The 18820-nt window shown below is 41.4% G+C and overlaps 7 non-coding genes across 7 annotated transcripts; 3 read left to right on the forward strand and 4 right to left on the reverse strand.

Moving 5' to 3' along the window:
* Positions 1-6015: 6015 nt before the first annotated feature.
* Positions 6016-6088, reverse strand: trnav-aac (transfer RNA valine (anticodon AAC)). The gene has a single exon. It is a non-coding gene; the product is annotated as a tRNA-Val (tRNA).
* A 240-nt stretch (positions 6089-6328) lies between these two features.
* On the forward strand, positions 6329-6400 carry trnad-guc (transfer RNA aspartic acid (anticodon GUC)). Its single transcript has one exon. It is a non-coding gene; the product is annotated as a tRNA-Asp (tRNA).
* Positions 6401-8337: 1937 nt separating this feature from the next.
* Positions 8338-8410, reverse strand: trnav-aac (transfer RNA valine (anticodon AAC)). The gene has a single exon. It is a non-coding gene; the product is annotated as a tRNA-Val (tRNA).
* A 241-nt stretch (positions 8411-8651) lies between these two features.
* On the forward strand, positions 8652-8723 carry trnad-guc (transfer RNA aspartic acid (anticodon GUC)). Its single transcript has one exon. It is a non-coding gene; the product is annotated as a tRNA-Asp (tRNA).
* A 1937-nt stretch (positions 8724-10660) lies between these two features.
* Positions 10661-10733, reverse strand: trnav-aac (transfer RNA valine (anticodon AAC)). The gene has a single exon. It is a non-coding gene; the product is annotated as a tRNA-Val (tRNA).
* A 241-nt stretch (positions 10734-10974) lies between these two features.
* trnad-guc (transfer RNA aspartic acid (anticodon GUC)) lies at positions 10975-11046 on the forward strand. The gene has a single exon. It is a non-coding gene; the product is annotated as a tRNA-Asp (tRNA).
* Positions 11047-17254: 6208 nt separating this feature from the next.
* Positions 17255-17326, reverse strand: trnaw-cca (transfer RNA tryptophan (anticodon CCA)). The gene has a single exon. It is a non-coding gene; the product is annotated as a tRNA-Trp (tRNA).
* Between the last annotated feature and the right edge of the window lie 1494 nt (positions 17327-18820).

The following is an 18820-nucleotide window of genomic DNA, read 5'->3' on the forward strand; positions in this document are numbered from 1 at the left end:
GTACAGACAGACCTAATGCAATGTAACCAAATAGTAAAATACATCAATATATATTTTATGTATACTATTATTAGTTTTACTGTATACTGCAAGAAAAGGGCCAATTTTTAGAGATGTTACAGTAATTTACTGAGACATTCCACAACTGTACATACTGTACTGTAATTTTGAGGGACCACAAATGATAGTACACTTACCGGTGTGTTCTCTGAATGTCCTGACAATGGAGGCCACAGAGAACCTGCTTATATTGGTTGAACACGTAGTCCTGCTTCCCTCATACTCATTCCATGAACCAGAACATGGTGTATGATTGTTGCTCTAATTTCATTGGAAATGATGGCTCTGTTCTTCCTCCTCCTCCTCCTCCTCCTCCTCCTCCTCTTCTCCTCCGTCTCTTCTTCCTCTCCTCTTCCTCCGCCTCCTCTCTTCCTCCTCCTCTCCTCCTCCTCCTCCTCCGTCTCTTCTTCCTCCTCCTCCTCTGTCTCTTCCTCCTCTGTCTCTTTCTCCTCCTCCTCCTCCTCCTCTTCCTCTTCCTTCTCTTCCTCTCCTCTCTCTTCCTTGTCGTCCACGTCCACGTCCCGTCCACGTCCACGTCCACGTCCACGTCCACGTCCACTTCCACGTCCACGTCCACTCTACTTCCACCTTCTCTCCTGCCCTCCATTGTGAAAATCACACATCCCATTTGGATTTGACCTGGCTTTATATCCCCATTACTGATTGGGTGCAACACATTACTGATTTGAAACAGGTGTGTTAAATTTTGAGTGCTTGTGTGTTACCGATGACAACAGTGTGTTACTTTTGGGGCTGTGTTGTGCCATTCTGAGTTGAAGTGCACCAAAATGCTACATGTGCTTTTTGAATGACAATGTGTTTACAGTTTTGCACAAAGAGCGATTCCGATTTGCTAGCTGTGTCTAACCACATGAGAAGTGTTTAAAGTTCTACAACTGTGTGCTTCAATCAATAAGTGGTTTGTACACTTGCAACTTTGGTTTTGCGAATGATTTTAGTGTTTTAGCAACTCAGAAATACTGTATGCATGTACAAATCAACTTTCTATTCATTGTATCATCACCATTAATTATGATATCATCACTATTCATCCCTTCTCTCTCCAAAGCCAGGAGCATATCTGGCCATATTCATTGCTCAAGCAAAGCCAGCAACAGATTACATGAGCTCCAAACACAGTAGAACCTCCCCCAGCACACGCTCATAACAGATGAAAAAACAAGGTGGAACAATACTTTCTACATGCTCCAGCGGCTGGTGGAGCAGCGCAGGGCTTGGCATTCTAACATGGGTAAAGATTCTACAATCATCTATCCAAATGAGTGGGGGTTAGCATCAGACATGCTCACTGTTCTTAGTCCTTTTGAGGAGGTCACACGGGCGCCCAAAAACCCAGCGCCTCCATCTCTGAGGGCATCCCCCTCCTTTTTTTTCATAAACTGTAGATTCTATAAAGCTACTCTGAGATAGTCATTTATTTTTTAATTTTGAATTTTTTCAACAAAAAAAAAATAAAATGCATGTGCAAAACCACCATCTCTGATCATACAGTATACTGTCTATTGTGTAAAGGCATACCTGACACATCTAAAATATTGCAGTTTCTGTAATTTCAGCTGATGATAGAGTTTTTTTTTGTCATTGTGTTATGATTGACTAAATGTTTCCTGTTGGAAGAGAACGTGTGTTAGTGTTTGGAATAATTATTGTATTTTGAAACAAGTTGCAGTGTTTTGTCAGACATAGTGTGTTGTGTTACTGTATTATTGTATTTTGAAAATTAGTTTTGGAGTTTAGTTTACAATGTGGGATTTTGAGCACGAAATAACTGTTTTACCAGTTGTGTGTTTGGGTGTGTGTGTGTAATCTATGAAAAAGTTGATGTCATATTGAATAGTGATGATGTCATAATGAAAGTGATGATGACATAATGAATAGTGATGATGTCATAATGAATAGTGATGATGACATAATGAATGTGTATATGCATTAATCAAAAAGAATGTTATGTATATGTGCAGTTATGTGTACCGCCTTACTGAAGGAAGCGTTTGGTCTGGAAAAAGAGCCGCTTTTGGACAGGTCCCCACCGGACCCTCCAACCCAAACCCAAGCCTGGTGATGGTCCACGAGCCATTGTGTGCAGATTTCATTGTTACAGTGACTGTGTTGACATTCTGCGCCGCGCTAGAGAGCTCCGACAGATGAAAGTCAGAGACTTGACCGTCTCACTCTTCCTGGATCACACTGCCAAGATAGCTCGGGCTCGGGCTGCTTTCAACGAGGTCAGACGCCAACTTCGTGGCATTGTCGGTGCTCGATATGGTCGGATTCATCCAGCGCGACTTCGCATCACATACAACGGTGTTGAGAAGGACTTTGTTTTCTGCGGATGAAGCCAGCGACTATGTCAAAACTTTGATTTCTGGGTGCGCTCTAGTAGCTTTTCAGATTTTTGTTCTATTATTCCTTAGTTTGTGGACTCACCAGCCTTATTTATCTACATGTTCAGTATTTTTTTTTTAGTATGTTTTCAGGTTTTCTGGCTTGCTACACTAACTAGGTAGTGTCACTGTTTGTTTATAGCAGGTATTTTTTTTTCCTTCAATCTTACTGTATGTGATTAACATTATATATATATTTTTGTATTTTGTCCTTCAGATATGATCAGCACTACCTCATTTTATGCTTTCTCCATCTGATAGTACAGGACTGAGGGCCTACTATTATTTGTCATTTTGCATTTTTACGTGCTTTACTATATTCATGTGCATACTGTTAAACAGTGTTTGAGATCGGCGGAGTTTTTTTTTCTCTCTTACCTTTGTCTATTCTGCATGGTCTCCGGGTTGTTCAACGCTATTGTGGACAACTTTTGGTTATTGTGGGAAACACTGCTGTCTCCTTTGTTCTATGGTTATATGGGGACTTGGGTGTATTTGTGTTTGGGGGTATGTTGGGGGGTGGGTGCTCTCTATGACCATTTTCATTTTTTTTATGTTATTTTGTTATTTACATGGTTAATGGCATTATAGATCCCAGCATGGCTGGGTCAGGCACATCTCTCAGATTTATCAGTTGGAAAATCAGAGGTATGGGGAATCCTGTTAAGCGATCTAAGGTTTTTGCGCACTTGAAACGTTTAAACTCTGATATAGTATTCTTGCAGGAGACTCACCTTCGCGTCAAAGATCACCGTAGGTTACATTGCCCTTGGGTGGCTCAAGTTTTCCACTCAAATTTTAATTCAAAAGCTAGAGGAGTCGCCATTTTAGTTAGCAGAAAAGTTCAGTTCTCATCCACTGATGTTGTTGCTGATAGGAATGGCAGATACCTCATGGTTGCTGGTACTTTTTCACAAAAGAGGGTTTTGTTTGTAAATGTAAATGCCCCAAACTTCGATGATGTTGAATATGCTTACAGATTGCTGAGTAACATTCCCTTCTTGAATACACACCTGCTGATCTTCAGTGGGGATCTAATTTGTGTTTTTGACCCAATCTTGGATCGTTCTAATCCTCGAAATCTGACTCAATCTGCTATGTCTATAACATTCTCTGATTTTATGAAACGGAATGGTCTTGTTGATCCATGGAGATCTCGTAACCCCACCATTAAAAATTCTCTTTCTTTTCCCAGGTGCATCATTCATATTCTAGGCTTGATTACTTTTTTATTGACAGTACGCCTAATGCAAGTGTAATTTCCTCTGACTATTTAGGTATTGTAATATCTGACCATTCACCTTTATTATTAGATATGCAACTTTCTACCTATAAACGTAGCCCACCTCTTTGGAGATTTAACTCTCTTCTATTGGCAGACAAAGAATTTTGATGTGTATATGCAGAAATCTAAAAAAAGTTGATGTGCATAAGCATTAATTTACACAAAAGTTGATGCGTATATGCGTTAATCAAAAAGAAAGTTGATGCATAAATCTAAAACTAAGTTGATGTGTGTAGACATTAATGAAAAAGAAAGTTGATGTCATAATGAATTGTGATGATGACATAATGAATAGTAGGATGAGCGAGTACAGCATTATCTGTATCTGTATCTGTTTACCACATGAATTATCTGTATCCGTACTCGGACTGGGCGGGGCCTAACCCGGAAGTGGTCAGATTTAACCAGGAAGTGGGTCGGGTTCTCTTGAAATGTGCGGGGCTGATTTGAAAACTATTTACATGACAGCATCGAGCTTTAGATCAATGGTGTTGTCATGGTAACTAACAAACTATATACAGAACGTTTTGCAACAATGAATACAACACATGCGGTTGCAATTATGAAGTAAAATGTAATGAACAAGAGTTTTCATATTCAGTATAACTTTCTTTTTTTAACTCAAATTTTTTTTATGATCAGTGTGATTTTTTTGGTTTTGGTTCTTTTTTATTGTTTTTATTTCCACAACAGGTATGTGTGTGTGTGTGTGTGTGAATAAGAGAGAGACACAGAGAGAGAGAAAGAAAGAGAGAGATAGGGCGGGTGCAGCTGACAGTAAAAAAAAAATCTCCGATGGCAGAGACGCAACGGGAGTTGCATTTAAACCAAGCAGCATGTCTGAAACCCACGTTCACCAGAAATCTACCGGGAACTATGTAAGGACTACAAACCCCACGTTCACCAGGAATCTACTGGTTACTATGTAAGGACTACAAACCCCACGTTCACCAGAAATCTACTGGTTACTATGTAAGGACACAAACCCCACGTTCACCAGAAATCTACTGGTTACTATGTAAGGACTACAAACCCCACGTTCACCAGAAATCTACTGGTTACTATGTAAGGACTACAAACCGAAGTTAAAAACAAACCTGAAGCTGAAGAAACCTAAACGTTAAAGAACAGATCCGCAGACTTGATTGACTGACGGAGCGGGAGAGAGAGAGAGAGAGAGAGATAGAAAGAAGAGAGAGAGAGAGAGAGGAGAGAGAGAGAGAGAGAGACATTTTTAAAGAATGTATTATAGTGGATATACTCCAAGAAAGACAAAGGTTTTACAAAAGGATTGAGAATGATCCTGCTATCAAAGATATGTTTTCAGTGACGATATGATCACCTACTTCAGGATCCAGGAACGTAGGCAGACGGCAGGAACCTAAGACGCATCCAAGAATGTAAAACATCAACTATGAGCTAGGAAGTTGAGATTCAGGTAATTTAATTCTATTCAATTTTATTTATATAGCGCCAAATCACAACAACACTTATCTCATTGCGCTTTTCATAAAAGAGCAGGTCCAGACCATCTTCTGTGATGTTATTTACAGAAACCGGAAAATTCCCACCAAGAGCAAGCACTAGGCGAAAGAGGCAAGGAAAAACTGAGCCAGAACTACCTTTAAGCTTCATCAAAGAGGAAAGTCTCAAGCCTACTCTTAAATGTGGAGATGGTGTCTGCCTCCTGAACCCAAACGGGAACCTGGTGAGGAGCTTGATAGCTGAACACTCTGGCTCCCATTCTACTTTTGGAGACTTTAGGAACCACAAGGAACCCTGCATTCTGGGAGCGCAGTGCTCTGGTGGGGTAATAAGGTACAATGAGCTCTTTAAGATAAGATGGTGCTTGAACATGAAGAGCTTTGTAGGTGAGAAGAAGGATTTTAAATTCTATTCTGGATTTTACAGGAAGCCAATGCAGAGAAGCCAAACCAGGAGAGATGTGTTCTCTTTTCCTGGTTCCTATCAGAACACGTGCTGCAGCATTCTGGATCAGCTGAAGAATCTTTATGGACTCTTTAAGCAGCCTGATAATAAAGAATTGGAGTAATCCAGCTTAGAAGTAACAAATGCGTGGACTAGTCTTTCTGCATCAATTTTCGACAGGATATTCCTGAATCTCTGAATGTGATGACTACTGCACTGGGGAAACTTCGGTAGGCCTGGCCACGATTTCACGTCAGGGAGATTTTTCCGTGAATGTCATGGAGAGTTTAACTTCGCAGAGTTTGATTGTGCGAAGTCAATACAAACAAAGAAATGTGTTTCCGCCCTGTTTCGAACAGGGGACCTTTCGCGTGTTAGGCAAACGTGATAACCACTACACTACGGAAACTGACGAAATTCATTTATTTTGCATATTTGTGGGAAAATGCACCATTTTTATTTTACTGCAAATGTTCAAAAAGCTACAAAATAGAGATTTTAAACTAGATTCAGTCACAGATGCTTTGTCATGGATTTGAATGATAGCAATATGTAGTAAACCTAAATATTTCTACATGCATTGACTGTGGTCTGAATGTTGGAATAGCGCCACCTATTTCTTGATGTGCCAAATATTAAGCGTGGGCATTCCTCGTTAGTATAATGGACAGTATCTCCGCCTGTCACGCGGAAGATCGGGGTTCGATTCCCCGACGGGGAGATTTTTCTACCAGCTAACCAATGCAAGGCCTCGAGGAAGTCCCGGCGAACGCGTGGGACTACTCGGGAAAGTGGGCCTTGGCTCAAGCTGTGTTCAGCATGGAAGGAGAACTCCTGATCCTAAATGGGAATGTTTTCAAGCGATTGAAAGAGCACAACTCCTGGACGTGAACAAAACGTCACAAGGTGCCGCAGGAGTTGGGAGAGTGTCAAGTCTAGCCACCTTGGAATTCCATTTATGCTCTTTGCAGACTATGTGGTTCATTTGGCTTTATCAGGCATTGATCTACAGCTTCCACTGGGGTGAATCATGAGGGGGAAAGCGTGCCTTGGCTCAGGCTGTGTTCAGCATGGGAGGAGAACTCCTGACCCTAAATGGGAATATCGTCAAGCGATGGAAAAAGCATATCTACTGGACATGAACAGCACCTCACAAGGCGCAGCAGAAGGTGGGAGAGTGTCAAGTCTGGGCACCTTATAATTCCTCTTCTGCTCTTTCCAGATTATGTTGTTCTGTGGGCTTCATCAAACAGTGATCTACAGCACCCACTGGGGCAGATTGAAGTCCAGTGTCAAGCATTCGTAATCAAAGTCAGCCCCTCCAAATCTCAAAGCTCAGGATTTCTCCCATCGGGTTGGGAGTCAATTGCTGTCCCAAGTGAAGACGTTCTTGTATCTCAAAAGCTTATTTCAAACAGTGCAACTTGTTCCAACACAAAAACCACAATACTACTGAAACTTTGGATGGTCGCCTCCGCCTCTCACACGGAAGACTGGGTTTTATTTCCCGATGGGGAGATCTGTCTACCAGCTGCTAATTATTTCCCAAGGCTAAATCGACACTAGTATCATCTGTCAGAGTAGTTTGGATACAAGGCCCAACCATAGCAAAAGATATGACATTTTTTAAGAATGTATTATAGTGGATATACTCCAAGAAAGACAAAGGTTTTACAAAAGGATTGAGAATGATCCTGCTATCAAAGATATGTTTTCAGTGACGATATGATCACCTACTTCAGGATCCAGGAACGTAGGCAGACAGCAGGAACCTAAGACGGATCCAAGAATGTAAAACATCAACTATGAGGCTAGGAAGTTGAGGTTCAGGTAATTTAATTCAATTCAATTTTATTTATATAGCGCCAAATCACAACAACACTTATCTCATTGCGCTTTTCATAAAAGAGCAGGTCCAGACCATCTTCTGTGATGTTATTTACAGAAACCGGAAAATTCCCACCAAGAGCAAGCACTAGGCGAAAGAGGCAAGGAAAAACTGAGCCAGAACTACCTATAAGCTTCATCAAAGAGGAAAGTCTCAAGCCTACTCTTAAATGTGGAGATGGTGTCTGCCTCCTGAACCCAAACGGGAACCCGGTGAGGAGCTTGATAGCTGAACACTCTGGCTCCCATTCTACTTTTGGAGACTTTAGGAACCACAAGGAACCCTGCATTCTGGGAGAGCAGTGCTCTGGTGGGGTAATAAGGTACAATGAGCTCTTTAAGATAAGATGGTGCTTGAACATGAAGAGCTTTGTAGGTGAGAAGAAGGATTTTAAATTCTATTCTGGATTTTACAGGAAGCCAATGCAGAGAAGCCAAACCAGGAGAGATGTGATCTCTTTTTCTGGTTCCTATCAGAACACGTGCTGCAGCATTCTGGATCAGCTGAAGAATCTTTATGGACTCTTTTAAGCAACCTGATAATAAAGAACTGGAGTAATCCAGCTTAGAAGTAACAAATGCGTGGACTAGTTTTTCTGCATCAATTTTCGACAGGATACTCCTGAATCTCTGAATGTGATGACTACTGCACTGGGGAAACTTCGGCAGGCCTGGCCACGATTTCACGTCAGGGAGATTTTTCCGTGAATGTCATGGAGAGTTTAACTTCGCAGAGTTTGATTGTGCGAAGTCAATACAAACAAAGAAATGTGTTTCCGCCCTGTTTCGAACAGGGGACCTTTCGCGTGTTAGGCGAACGTGATAACCACTACACTACGGAAACTGACGAAATTCATTTATTTTGCATATTTGTGGGAAAATGCACCATTTTTATTTTACTGCAAATGTTCAAAAAGCTACAAAATAGAGATTTTAAACTAGATTCAGTCACAGATGCTTTGTCATGGATTTGAATGATAGCAAATATGTAGTAAACCTAAATATTTCTACATGCATTGACTGTGGTCTGAATGTTGGAATAGCGCCACCTATTTCTTGATGTGCCAAATATTAAGCTTGGGCATTCCTCGTTAGTATAATGGACAGTATCTCCGCCTGTCACGCGGAAGATCGGGGTTCGATTCCCCGACGGGGAGATTTTTCTACCAGCTAACCAATGCAAGGCCTCGAGGAAGTCCCGGCGAACGCGTGGGACTACTCGGGAAAGTGGGCCTTGGCTCAAGCTGTGTTCAGCATGGAAGGAGAACTCCTGATCCTAAATGGGAATGTTTTCAAGCGATTGAAAGAGCACAACTCCTGGACGTGAACAAAACGTCACAAGGTGCCGCAGGAGTTGGGAGAGTGTCAAGTCTAGCCACCTTGGAATTCCATTTATGCTCTTTGCAGACTATGTGGTTCATTTGGCTTTATCAGGCATTGATCTACAGCTTCCACTGGGGTGAATCATGAGGGGGAAAGCGTGCCTTGGCTCAGGCTGTGTTCAGCATGGGAGGAGAACTCCTGACCCTAAATGGGAATATCGTCAAGCGATGGAAAAAGCATATCTACTGGACATGAACAGCACCTCACAAGGCGCAGCAGAAGGTGGGAGAGTGTCAAGTCTGGGCACCTTATAATTCCTCTTCTGCTCTTTCCAGATTATGTTGTTCTGTGGGCTTCATCAAACAGTGATCTACAGCACCCACTGGGGCAGATTGAAGTCCAGTGTCAAGCATTCGTAATCAAAGTCAGCCCCTCCAAATCTCAAAGCTCAGGATTTCTCCCATCGGGTTGGGAGTCAATTGCTGTCCCAAGTGAAGACGTTCTTGTATCTCAAAAGCTTATTTCAAACAGTGCAACTTGTTCCAACACAAAACCACAATACTACTGAAACTTTGGATGGTCGCCTCCGCCTCTCCCACGGAAGACTGGGGTTTTATTTCCCGATGGGGAGATCTGTCTACCAGCTGCTAATTATTTCCCAAGGCTAAATCGACACTAGTATCATCTGCCAGAGTAGTTTGGATACGAGGCCCAACCATAGCAAAAGATATGACATTTTTTAAGAATGTATTATAGTGGATATACTCCAAGAAAGACAAAGGTTTTACAAAAGGATTGAGAATGATCCTGCTATCAAAGATATGTTTTCAGTGACGATATGATCACCTACTTCAGGATCCAGGAACGTAGGCAGACAGCAGGAACCTAAGACGGATCCAAGAATGTAAAACATCAACTATGAGGCTAGGAAGTTGAGGTTCAGGTAATTTAATTCAATTCAATTTTATTTATATAGCGCCAAATCACAACAACACTTATCTCATTGCGCTTTTCATAAAAGAGCAGGTCCAGACCATCTTCTGTGATGTTATTTACAGAAACCGGAAAATTCCCACCAAGAGCAAGCACTAGGCGAAAGAGGCAAGGAAAAACTGAGCCAGAACTACCTATAAGCTTCATCAAAGAGGAAAGTCTCAAGCCTACTCTTAAATGTGGAGATGGTGTCTGCCTCCTGAACCCAAACGGGAACCCGGTGAGGAGCTTGATAGCTGAACACTCTGGCTCCCATTCTACTTTTGGAGACTTTAGGAACCACAAGGAACCCTGCATTCTGGGAGAGCAGTGCTCTGGTGGGGTAATAAGGTACAATGAGCTCTTTAAGATAAGATGGTGCTTGAACATGAAGAGCTTTGTAGGTGAGAAGAAGGATTTTAAATTCTATTCTGGATTTTACAGGAAGCCAATGCAGAGAAGCCAAACCAGGAGAGATGTGATCTCTTTTTCTGGTTCCTATCAGAACACGTGCTGCAGCATTCTGGATCAGCTGAAGAATCTTTATGGACTCTTTTAAGCAACCTGATAATAAAGAACTGGAGTAATCCAGCTTAGAAGTAACAAATGCGTGGACTAGTTTTTCTGCATCAATTTTCGACAGGATACTCCTGAATCTCTGAATGTGATGACTACTGCACTGGGGAAACTTCGGCAGGCCTGGCCACGATTTCACGTCAGGGAGATTTTTCCGTGAATGTCATGGAGAGTTTAACTTCGCAGAGTTTGATTGTGCGAAGTCAATACAAACAAAGAAATGTGTTTCCGCCCTGTTTCGAACAGGGGACCTTTCGCGTGTTAGGCGAACGTGATAACCACTACACTACTGAAACTGACGAAAAGCATTTATTTTGCATATTTGTGGGAAAATGCACCATTTTTAGTTTACTGCAAATGTTCAAAAAGCTACAAAATAGAGATTTTAAACTAGATTCAGTCACAGATGCTTTGTCATGGATTTGAATGATAGCAAATATGTAGTAAACCTAAATATTTCTACATGCATTGACTGTGGTCTGAATGTTGGAATAGCGCCACCTATTTGTTGATGTGCCAAATATTAAGCTTGGGCATTCCTCGTTAGTATAATGGACAGTATCTCCGCCTGTCACGCGGAAGATCGGGGTTCGATTCCCCGACGGGGAGATTTTTCTACCAGCTAACCAATGCAAGGCCTCGAGGAAGTCCCGGCGAACGCGTGGGACTACTCGGGAAAGTGGGCCTTGGCTCAAGCTGTGTTCAGCATGGAAGGAGAACTCCTGATCCTAAATGGGAATGTTTTCAAGCGATTGAAAGAGCACAACTCCTGGACGTGAACAAAACGTCACAAGGTGCTGCAGGAGTTGGGAGAGTGTCAAGTCTAGCCACCTTGGAATTCCATTTATGCTCTTTGCAGACTATGTGGTTCATTTGGCTTTATCAGGCATTGATCTACAGCTTCCACTGGGGTGAATCATGAGGGGGAAAGCGTGCCTTGGCTCAGGCTGTGTTCAGCATGGGAGGAGAACTCCTGACCCTAAATGGGAATATCGTCAAGCGATGGAAAAAGCATATCTACTGGACATGAACAGCACCTCACAAGGCGCAGCAGAAGGTGGGAGAGTGTCATGTCTGGGCACCTTATAATTCCTCTTCTGCTCTTTCCAGATTATGTTGTTCTGTGGGCTTCATCCAACAGTGATCTACAGCGCCCACTGGGGCAGATTGAAGTCCAGTGTCAAGCATTCGTAATCAAAGTCAGCCCTCCAAATCTCAAAGCTCAGGATTTCTCCCATCGGGTTGGGAGTCAATTGCTGTCCCAAGTGAAGACGTTCTTGTATCTCAAAAGCTTATTTCAAACAGTGCAACTTGTTCCAACACAAAAATCACAATACTACTGAAACTTTGGATGGTCGCCTCCGCCTCTCACACGGAAGACTGGGGTTTTATTTCCCGATGGGGAGATCTGTCTACCAGCTGCTAATTATTTTCTTTATTATCAGGTTGCTTAAAAGAGTCCATAAAGATTCTTCAGCTGATCCAGAATGCTGCAGCACGTGTTCTGATAGGAACCAGGAAAAGAGATCACATCTCTCCTGGTTTGGCTTCTCTGCATTGGCTTCCTGTAAAATCGAGTTTAGAAGTAACAAATGCATGGACTAGTTTTTCTGCATCATTTTTAGACAGGATATTCCTGAATTCCTGAATGTAATGTAATTACTACTTCACTATGGAAATTGATTTTTGCAATATTACATCGGTGAAAAAAAGCAGCACTAATAATCTAATAACACCATTACAGAGATAAGTCCTTTGTCTGAGGCAATTAGACAACTGAACTCTAAATCCTGACTCAAAATCCTCAAATAAGCTGTTGCTATGCAGAAAGTCACACAGCTGTTTGGGGACTGCTTTCTCAAGAATCTTAGAGAGAAATGGAAGGTTGGACATAGGTCTGTAGTTGTCTAAAACATCTGGATCAAGGTTGGGCTTTTTCAGAAAAAGGTTTAATTACAGATACTTTAAAGTGCTGTGGTACATAGCCTGTAAGTAAAGACAGATTGGTTATAGCTAGTAGAGAACTGTTGACTAAGGGTAAAACTTGTTAAGGTTGGGTAGGGTCTAATAGGCAGGGTGATGGTTTAGATGAAGAAATAATTGAATTAAATTGATAAAGATCAAGTGAAGCAAAGCAGTCTAAACATGTGTCTGGTTTTACAGCTGTTTCTAAGGTTCCTGACTTTAGAGATAAGTCAGTGCCAGTTAAAGGCAGGTCTTGGTGAATTTTCCTTCTAATTGTTATAATTTTATCATTGAAGAATCTCATAAAGTCGTAACTGCTTAAAGCTATGGGAATGCTTGGCTCAGTAGGGCTGTGACCTTGCATCAGCCTGGCTACAGTGCTGAAAAGGTACCTGGGGTTGTTCCTATTTTCCTCTATTAATGACGAGTAGTACGCTGCTCTGGCATTACGGAGGGCCTTCCTATACGTTTTAAGACAAACCTGCCAAATTATACGAGAATCTTCCAGTTTGGTGGAACGCCAACTCTTCTCAAGTTTCCGCGATATTTGCTTTAAATTGCTAGTTTCAGTGTTATACCATGGAGCAAACCTTCTTGGTTTCATCATCTTCTTTTTTAGAGGGGCAACAGAGTCAAGTGTCATTCGCAGCGAGCCTGCTGCACTATCAACAAAATGATCGATATGGGAGGGACCGAAATTAGCATAGGAGTCCTCCGTTACTTTGTGACTTGGGAATGAATTAAATGCTAATGGAATCGCATCTTTCAATTTTGCTACAGCACTATCAGATAGACATCTTGTATAGAAGTTTTTACCTACTGGCGTGTAGTTCAGCAGAATAAACTCAAAAGTTATCAAACAGTGGTAAGATAAAAAGGGATTCTGTGGGAACACTATCAAATGTTCAATTTCAACACCATACACCAGAACAAGATCAAAGTTGAGGTTAAACGGTGAGTCGGTTTATGAACACTTTGAGAGAAGCCAATAGAATCTAATAGAGAGATAAACGCAGTACTAAGGCTATCATTCTCATCGTCCACATTTGACCTCGTCCTGCCAGGCCTGTCTCCTGCTCTTGTCCTCCTCTTTAATGGATCCATTGAACCCGTTGAACTCTGAGCTCCAGTGGCGTCTGACTGACTCTGTGAGGTTTTTGTCTTGGACCAACCTTTCCTTAAGAAGGCGGATCTCTTCATCCTTGAGTTTCTGGTCCTACTTTAGGTTTTTCCTCATGGATCTTTCTGACTGTAGAGCCTTGAGGATTTTCCCCTTCTCCTCCACCAGGCCAGCATTCACTGAGACCAGCTCCTCGTTTTGGTTTTGGACCTCCAGAAGGGCTTTTCTCAGGTCCTCAAGCCAGGCGCTGGTCGCCATGATAGCCACGGAAAATACTTTTGAATACATTTTAACGATATTTCTTGCGGTACTGGAGTATTTTGTACTATTACTGCTGTATTGCAGTTTAGAAAAGTGTTTTGAGTTTTGAGCTCTGTTCCAACAAAGACGTGTCTCTTAATGGAGGACAGGGTTCAAGTGAAAGGTTGTGTCTCTCGGTAAGATACAGGGTCTGTGTTCAAAGCCACAGAACGTCATGAAAGGACGTGTTATGTCACACGCTTGTGACAGCACACTAAACCTTCTATATCAGTGTCATTAGAGAATGTGTGATGTCACACATTCTAACCCTTCTATGAATCTTAATCTTCTCCATAAAGGACGTAAATATACTTTTAGTTTTCATAACAATGTAATCTGTAATATTACAGTATAACTCCAAAGAATATTGGAATTACAAGCAAATAGCAAATAAGCTGTGTGATCAAATGTGATTTTGCACGAGCACAAGACACAATAGTCGCCTCCAGCTAGTATGAGAAAGATGGAATTAGGTGCTGATGACGTTACTACGGTGACGTTTACCGGGTTGTAAACCGTTCAGATGGATAATAAATGAGAATCTGTCTTTAATCACAGAACAACGTGGTAGTACAGTGTGTGTGTGTATGTGTGTGTGTGTGTGGGTGTGTGAGTGATAGAGAGAAACAAATTTAAAAAGCTTCAAGTAGACTCTATTAATATAATCATATTGTTTCTTCCACTTATTAAAATATCTGACGTTACTGCCACTATCTGTTCCTGCTTCACCTACCATATTTATAGTGTGTGATTTGCATAATACCAATCATAGCCTACATCACATAAAAAACTACCTCTGTCCCTGTTCTGTTTTTAAAGACACAACATTAGGTTTTTCAATCAGATTGATAGTCAAACTGGAAATGTCCCTGTGTTTCTCCATTTTCAGGGATTATGTTCCCAGTTTTGATCTCAGACGTCTGGTGACTTTATATCATATCAGAATATTCTATTACTGCCTACTATGAATATTAAAATACGCCTAACCATGTGTCCTGTATCATAGCTACATTTGCAGCAAAAGAACGCGAAAAAATCAGTTCTGTATTCAGTGAGGTATGATGTATTAAATGCGCTGACACCTCATTGCACCTGCCAAACACGTTCCACTGAGTGGAGCTGGTGACCGATCCAAGATGGCCGCCCCACGGCTCGTCAGCGCCAGTAGGCAGTAGCGGTCGATGCTGCGTCTGCTCTTTATATGTCTACGGTCATAACTGCCTCAGAGAGGCATGACAAACAATCATCACAGGTTTCATGTTTATAGCATTTACTGTGGCAGACATGTTGCAATTCTCCCACTGAAATGCATTGACTTTTTATAGAAAACCAATGAACGGTGATGATAGCGCCCCCTAAGGGCCAAACTTCACCAAATTTGGTACAGAGCCCAAAGAAAACGTGCATTTGCATCTCTTAATCACAGCACATCATACTGTACTGATATTTGGAACATAACTGATAAAAAATTTATTCATTTGAAGAAGAATGTGAGAGAAGTGAATGTACTCCTTCCCCATCACCATCCAGCTCTACTAAACAGAAACAGTTCAGTAAAAGTAGTTTTAGCTCTGCTGTAGAGTGGGACTTACCTCTCCAAAGGGTTGGATGGAAATGTACTGGAACTCTGTCAATGTTCTAGTTCTGCTGTCAGTTCTCTTGTTGGGTTTGGATTTGATTTTTAAATAAAAACATTGATGGAATGGAACTAAGTGCATTTCCTTAGCTGTGTTTCTGTGTGTGCGTGCGTGCATGTGTGTGCGAACATTGGCAACATGACAATATAAACTGTGTGTGTGTGTGCGTGTGTGTGTGTGTGTGTGTGTGTGTGTGTGTGTGTGTGTGTGTGTGTGTGTGTGTATGTCAGTGTTTCACTCCTTGTCCTTGTTTTCACAAAGGGGATTTGGAGTGATAAAAACAGGTTTAAACTAACTGTCCCTGTTTGAGCCTGTTGGGTGCTAACTCTAGCAGGAGGATAACACGGGGTAGACACCACCGATTGGTTTCATTTCTCTCTCCACTGACAGACCTCCTAATGTACAAACTACAGAGCTACGTGTTGAAATTGACTGGAATTCTCCTTTAAGGAAAAGTCCATCTGCTTTAAAAAGATGTCTGCGGTCCCAGAAAATGCTAAAATTGTCAATGAACTGCAGAGAATGGACGGTACATTCAGTTGAAAGCCATTTGTTTAGTGCCAACAGTCGGCTGAATCCATACTGTTACATGCACGTCTCCATATTTCCTGACATTTGCCCCCCCCCTCCCCATTGTTTTGCTTTGGTTCCACCTTTGTGCGCTCCCCGGGTCATTGGGGCCAACTTGCATGGGGGGGGTTTGGACCCGTCATAACTGCTGGCAGTTCTAGTTATTCCTGACTTGTATTTCGGTTAACCCTCTGGGGCCTGAGGTTATTTTCAGAGACAGGATATTAGCAGCATTTTTTTTCCTCTGAGAGATGTCCCTAAGATTGAGTAATCAAAAACAAAATGGTGTCTTACAAACACTAAGTGTTGCTAGGTTACAACCCTGTCTATTTATTTTCATCTAGCAAGCTAAGATAACTCGAGCAGACAGTGTTGAATAAGTTAAATAAACAACTTTGATTTGATTCTTTGATACTTGTTGGCACATTGGTAATTACAGATAATGATTTTCATTTTCATTGAAAGATTTTTCACAGATAATTTTTAAAATCTGCTTATATACATATCAGTAAACTAGCACATTTATCGGAACATTTGTATTCTTCATTTCATTGTTTATTGATAAATATACTTGATTAAAATCTACTAACCAGGAGAGAAGGAGGGGGGGGGGGTGTATATCATTTTTTACCCTGATCCCAGTCCTAATATTCAGATACAGAGTTGGATCTGATACATATATTGTGTATATAAGTGTCAAATGACGAAAAATATGCAGAAAGCACCTACAATAGAATTTGATATTAGTACTGATGCGTTATGCGGAAACTTAATGGTTAATTTAATGAAGCTGAATTTGAACAACTTAATAGATGTTTTATAATCTCTTTAACAGTTATTTTCATTTTAGAAACTTAACATTTGTTTATGTAAATTCTGAAAAGCGTAGAATTTGTCAAAGTAGCATGAAATAGGGCTGTTGGTGAGTTTGCAGGTGCAGTGAACATTTCCATGGTAACAGGGAGTTCCACCAATCAGATATGTCACTGTAAAAATAGAATGTTGGCACATCAAAGGAATGCTTTTGATCCTTTAATGCGGATCAAAGGTGCTTACGATGTTCCATCTACACCATGTAATGCATATACACATCATCTTTCTTATTGATTAAAATAATTTAATGATCCTCAGTGGGGAAATTACAATTTACACTCAGTTACTAATCACACACAGGGCTGAAATACACACTCTCAGGACCTATTCATGCACATGTGAGAGAACTGCAGTACCCCGACGTGATTTGAACACGCAACCTTCTGATCTGGAGTCAGACGCGCTACCATTGCGCCACGAGGTCTACTGATTAATGCATGTACACATTCACTTTCCTTTTGATTAATGCATATCTGCTCTTTTTAAGGCATATACACATATGCATATATGCCTATACGTTATATGCCTATACGTTCTTTTTGAGTAATACATACACACATCATCTTTCTTTTTGATTAATATAATTTAATCTATAATATTATTGATCCCCAAGTGGGGAAATTACAATTTACACTCTGTGTACACTTTGTTACACTCAGGATCTATTCAAGCACTAATGGAGAGATGTGAGAGTGAGTAGGCTACAGCTGGACCAGCGCCTTGAGCGGTTGGGGGGGTACCTGGCAGTTACCAGGATGTTGTGGGAAAATAATACAATGACTGAGGTGGTGATGAACAGGGCACTCAGGAACGGCCACGTAAAAGCTGGCTTAAAGTAAATACTGAATTAACCAAAGACTAATAAGAGTGTGTGTATGTGTGACATATTATACATTATGCTTTGCAGCTGGGTTACAGCTAGGAGGGAGAGAACAGACAGGGCTATCTTAGTCAGATAAGCTACAGTGAGCACGGGAAGAGGAGATGGTGAGGCCAAGGACACTGAAGTTCGAGGACGGTCTGATAACTCAGAGAACAGGAACAAAACCAAGAAGGGAGTGAACATAGCTGTCTTGTGAAATAAATGATAACTGAAAATAATAGACAGGCAAGAAGAAAGAGGGAAGAGAAAGGGCAGGGAGTGTAACCAGCACAGTATAGCTGACAATCAGGCCCCACAAGGGGACCAGATATAACCCTGAGCACACTATTGTTTAAGTGCCTTTTTGGGAACCTCTGTAACTAGACAGTTTCCATCATTCCTTGCATGTAAAACTGCTCGGAACGCATTTCATATCTGTTGGACCCACAAGAATAAACGCTGTGTTAATTCATCATGGAGTCATTGTCAGTTATAGAAGGATTCTCAACAATGTGAAGTGCTCCTCAACCACTCTGTATTTGGTCCGCATGGGGACTTAACTGGCGACCCTCCGTTTCCCAACGCAGCTCCCTACATTTGTGCCAACATTCTATTTTTTACAAGTGACATATCTGATTGTAACGGCAATGTCAGGAAATATGGAGAGGTGCATTAAGACATCTTTTTAAAGCATGGACTTTTCCTTAAAGAGAATTCCAGTCAATTCAACACGTAGCTCTGTAGTTTGTACATTAGGAGGTCTGTCAGTGGAGAGAGAAATGAACCAATCGGTGGTGTCTACCCCGTGTTATCCTCCTGCTAGAGTTAGCACCCAACAGCCTTAAACAGGGACAGTTAGTTTAAACCTGTTTTTAGCCTCTAAACAACCAATCAACCTCACTGAATACCAAACTGATTTTCCACATTTCTTTTGCTGCAAAGGTCATACATGTAGCTATGATACAGAAATAAGAGAATATCTGATATCATATAAAGTCACCAGACGTCTGAGATCAAAACTGGGAACATAATCCCTGAAAATGGAGAAACACAGGG

The sequence above is a fragment of the Etheostoma spectabile genome, unplaced genomic scaffold, assembly GCF_008692095.1.
Source record: "Etheostoma spectabile isolate EspeVRDwgs_2016 unplaced genomic scaffold, UIUC_Espe_1.0 scaffold00001639, whole genome shotgun sequence".
Classification (NCBI taxonomy): Eukaryota; Metazoa; Chordata; class Actinopteri; order Perciformes; family Percidae; genus Etheostoma; species Etheostoma spectabile.